This window comes from Oncorhynchus nerka, linkage group LG16 (genome assembly GCF_034236695.1).
Source record: "Oncorhynchus nerka isolate Pitt River linkage group LG16, Oner_Uvic_2.0, whole genome shotgun sequence".
Lineage (NCBI taxonomy): Eukaryota > Metazoa > Chordata > Actinopteri > Salmoniformes > Salmonidae > Oncorhynchus > Oncorhynchus nerka.
Window position 1 is genome coordinate 30,673,546 of NC_088411.1, and position 5,433 is coordinate 30,678,978.

Below are 5,433 nucleotides of genomic sequence, written 5' to 3' on the forward strand. Positions count from 1 at the left end.
CAAACTGCGTGGTGGAATATGGGCACAGTTACTATGGAAACATGGAATAAGAAACATAATATAATTGCTTACTGTAAGTTCCAAAATAAAGGAAGGTACTTGAGTATAAATAGAAGACACTAAAGCAATAAAGGTACGAAAAATAAATTCTCCGGTTTCTGTTGATTGGAGTTGACGTGTTTGTGTGTGAGTGTGTTTGTGTGTGTGTGTGAGTGTTTGCTATACGGTTCACGACTTCAAGAAGAGGAAAAAGAACAGTGAACAATGTGAGTGAGACAGAAATAGAGAGGGAGCATCCAGGATGGGAGGAGGAGTGTGTGGGTGAGTAGCATGGAGACATGATACGTGTATGCGAGTATGTATGCAAGGGAGGAGGTGTGAGAGAGGAGGGAGGGCGGGAGGGAGAAGACTCTCTCCTGTGTTCCTCTCTCTATATGTATCCTACCCTGTTCCTCCGTATCCCTTTCTCATCCTAAGCCTCACTCTTTGTCTCTAAATCTCTGCTGTAATCTCTCCTCTCATTCCCTCATCCTCCCTTTCTCCTTCAGTCCCTTTCTCAGCCATGTCAACAGCTCCACCAAGAGGTAGAGAAAGCTTCCTCACATGCATCTCTCTCTCCATCATAAACCTCAATCTACCCACTGACATCTCCCAACATAAAACACTGTTTCACTAATATACCTAATTGGGCTTTTCCCCCCATATAAATACATACACAGAATAAATCTTAAATGCATGCAAATACTATCCAATAAGTATTTTCTTCAGGTTAAATATATAAAATTGGTTAGCAATAGACAAACAATTAAGACATACTGATGATCATGTAAGAGGTGGAAAAGTTTGTTAGACTTCCTCATCTTGTCTGTATTTACAGTATGTGTTCTGTCTTCCTGTCAATGCGTCCATTTATAGTAAATACTCCCTTTCCTGTGGGGTCATCCCAAATGGCATCACATTCCCTACATAGTGCCCTCGTTTTGACCAGAGCACTACGGCCCGGGTCAAAAGTAGTGCACTATGTAGGGAATAGGGTGCCATTTGGGACACACAGTCTGCCTCCTCCTTGGCTCATCTCTGACATTTATCTCTTGCTCTGGGAGGGCCGAGCCAGAAGCTGCTGACCAAGCAGAATATGAACGACATGAATAGCTGCACAATTGAGAAAACAAGGACGGTAATAAATGCCTATAGAGACATGAAATATGATATGATCTTACAGCAGCCATGCAGATAGTCTCTCTGTCGGTGCAGTTTTTGTGTGGCTGAGATGAAATCTTCTGTTTATAATGATGTGTCCCAAATGGCACCCTATTCTCTATATAGTAGACTAATTTTGACCAGATCCCATACAGCTCTGGTCAAAAGTAGTGCACTAAATAGGAAATAAGGTGCCATTTAGGAAGTACTCCAAGTCACTGCTCTGTCTGCACAATTGATATGTTCTGCAGTGCCACTCAACGTCTCAATCTGCTGTTCTAAAAAATGTCCACTGGGGGCAGAGTTGAGGCATAGTCAGGTTATCGTGCCTGAAGGTGTGTCCATTCTCCACCAGACATAAATGATGCAGGACACGGTCAAAAAACCACCTCAAGCAGAAAGTGGACTGCACAGAATGTTTAATAAAAAAGGCAGAAGAGTAAGTGTATATTTGTCTGATAAATATTCTTTCAGGGTTTTAGTAAGAAAGGTTGAATGATATATACAAAATATAATCTTGTCTGTAACACCGGTTTGCTGTATCTATTTTTAATAAGTTAAGTTCACTAAAAGTATTTATACTATAACTTAACTTGAATATGATCTTATTCTTTGAGGCCTACATTTTTTTGATAAAGCAATAGCCTAAGAGGATGGATGGCAAATCACTAAAATAGGCCTATGTCCCACATATAAATGATGCCTTTCCAACATCATTAAATACATACAATGTCAAAGCAGACCAGACCAGAAAAAGTAGTTGAACAACAGCACGATTGAGGAAGTTCAGCCATTTAAATGAGCCCTCACTTACCTCTACCTTCTCCCCTCTGCTCAGTCATTATTCCAGCAGGATTTTTCCAATTTACAGTAAGAGCTTGTGGAGGAGACCGACCCATTCCTCTGTGGCTGTCGTAACATGAATGTGTCCCGTCCCCAAGAGACACATACACACTGTCCCCATCCCCCAGAGACAGGACCATCAGAGTACATCGTCTGTGTGTCTGGGGAACTGAGAACCTGCCTGCCTGCCTGCTGGGGGAAGAGGAATCCTAATGAGCACAGTGCACCTGCCTGGCTGGATTTTCTCTCTCTCTCAGCATGAATGACAAAGCCACTGTTGCTAAAGGGAAGTGAGATAATGACTCTCTCTCTGTCTATCACTCTCTCTTGTGTTTTAGAATGAAACTGACATTGCACAGATGGTTCCACCACCTTCAATTAAAATTTTGTTAATATAATGGCAGATTGTTTTTCACACATATACAGTATACGTTCATGCTACACACACATCACAACTGCTGCTACCAGACTTGCAAAATACTGCACAATTTAAACTCTTGCTCCCCAATCGCCCCTTCGCCACAACACGTGTAAATATTGGACAATAAATTGTACCTTCCTGTATTATACATATGCTAAAAAATGTATTCTATTCTACTGAGCCATTTACTTTACATTCGTATTTGTATATTTTATTATTTCTTATTGCTGTTGCATTTTTGAGAAGGAACCTGCAAGTAAGCATTTCATTGGACGGTGTACTATGTGTATCCTGTGCATATGACTAATACAACTTGAAACAGTTTTCTGCACACCAAGTTCAAGTCAAATGCAGGTACAAAAGCATGTTATTTTTCGTAAATTATTTTGGAGAAATTGTACAATTCATTACTTTTCTTCACAGTATGCAGCTACCAAATATCAATACTTGTATTAACATTTTCCATTTTGTGAACATTAGAAAGGTTGCTAGAAAAAAAAGCCAGTTTAGAGAAAACCCTGAGTTTCCAAATGTTGTCACCAGTTGGCACTCTTCTGCTTGACAGACTGACCAGGTGAAACCTATGATCCCTTATTGATGTCACTTATTAAATCCTCTTCAATCAGTGTAGATGAAGGACAGGAGACAGGTTAAGTATTGATTTTTAAGCCTTGAGACATTCGGTACATGGATTGTGTATGTGTGCCATTCAGAGGTGAATTGGCAAGACAAACGGGGTATGAGAGTAGGTGCCAGGCGCACCGATGTGTGTCAAGAACGGCAACGCTGCTCAACAGTTTCCTGTGTGTATTAAGAATGGTCCACCACCAAAAGGACATCCAGACAGTTTGACGAAACTGTGGGATAATACACAACTATACATTTGTGTCACCAGAGGATTTTAGCTCCACAAATAAATGATTACTGTATTAGTGATGTAAATACCTGGATGGCTCACAACATCCTCCAGCTAAATCAAGACAAGACTGATGTACTTATTGTTGGAGCCAAAGCACAGAGAGAATCTGTCCACACATTTTAATTCACAGGCAATAAAGATAAAACACCGGGTAAAAAACCCAGGTATTATTTTAGATTCTGAACTCTATTTCGAATCACATTAGGAATGTGACCAAAATAGCTTTTTACCACCTGAGGAACATCCCACGGTGTGTCACTTTCTCACTCAGGCTGATAGAGAGAGGCTCATCCATGCTTTCAATACAAGCAGGCTTGACTTCTGTAATGCTCTCCTGTCTGGTCTACCCAAGAAAGCCATTTGCCAACTGCAAAACATACTGAATGCTGCAGCATGCGTACTGACCAAGACCAGATGGAGAGCACACATTACACAGGTTTTAAAGGTCTCTGCACTGTCTTCCTGTACGTTTAAGAATTGATTTTAAGGTTATTCTATTGGTTTTTAAATCAATCCATGATTGTGCACCCCAATACATGTCAGACATGCTTTTTAGTTATGTACCCAATAGGTCCCTCAGGTCCTCTGGCACTGGCCTTTCAACGATCCCAAAGCCTCGGACCAAGAGGCATTCAGAGGCAGCCTTTAGTTATTATGCCCCCAGCCTCTGGAATAGCCTGTCAGAGAACCTGGGGGGGAGGGGACTGAAACTGTGGACATATTAAAAAGACTTTAAAAACCAATCCTTTTAGCTTCGCTTTTCCATAGCGTGTTTTTTAGCAGTGGTGTAAAGTACTTAAGTAGAAATAGTACTACTTATGTCGTTTTTTGTGGTATCTGTACTTTGCTTCATTATTTATATTTTGACAACTTTTACTTCACTACATCCCTAAAGAAAATGGTGTACTTTTTACCCCATACATTTTCCCTGACACCCAAAAGTACTTGTTACATTTTGAATGCTTAGCAGGACAGGAAAATGGTCCAATTCAAGCACTTATCAAGAGAACAACCCTGGTCATCCCTAATGCCTCTGATCTGGCAGACTCACTAAACATAAATTATTGGTTTGGAGTGTCCCCTGGCTATCGGTAAATAAATAAAACAACTAAATTGTGCAGTCTGGTTTACTTACATTGAAATAGTAATTAGACATAGTTTACTTTTGATAGTTAAGTATATTTTAGCAATTACATTTACTTTTAATACTTTTAGACAAGTATTATTTTAATGGGTGACTTTCAATAGTCATTTTCTATTAAGAGCTACTTTTACTCAAGTGTGACAATTAGGTACTTTTCCCGCCAGTTTTTTAGTCGTTCAGCTGGCAGACAGAGTGAGGTTAGGCTGTGCATGAAGATTAGTCTATTGTTTACATTTGATTTAACTAGGCAAGTTAGTCAAGAACCAATTCTTATTTTCAATGATGGCCTAGGAACAGTGGGTTAACTGCCTTGTTCAGGGACAGAACAACAGATTTTTACCTTGTCAGCTCAGGGATTCAACACTCTGGCTACCTGCCGCCCCAAAAATGAGATCATGGATAAAAACCAGAATATTTGTCAAACAGAAATCACCAGAATATGGCCCTCGATGGTTATTGGAAAGGAGCATCAAATTTATAGCGTGCACTTTCAACACCCTGTGAAGTTAATTCGTCATAATTTACTTAATATGTATCCTGAAGAACGGCATGGTTTCCCGAGTCATCGTGGGAGGAACACATACCATATTATCGCGTGACTCCAAGTTTGCTTCGATATGATGGTTATTATATCAGTATTTGCTCATAAAGTCGTTTCCACCGCCATTTCTCGCATAATACATTTTACCCACACAATGTCGAATCAACAAATTATATGTAGCATGTTTTACAATTTACCGAAACTTACTGTTTCCGTCACAACGGTCGTGACATGTTTGTTGTATACGGTATGACTTTACACGCATGGAAACGTGTTTAGTGAAACCGATATGTCAGATGTGCTTCAAACTGAACTATAACCACACAACTGGGTAATACATTTGGACTTACTTTTCAGTAAACGCT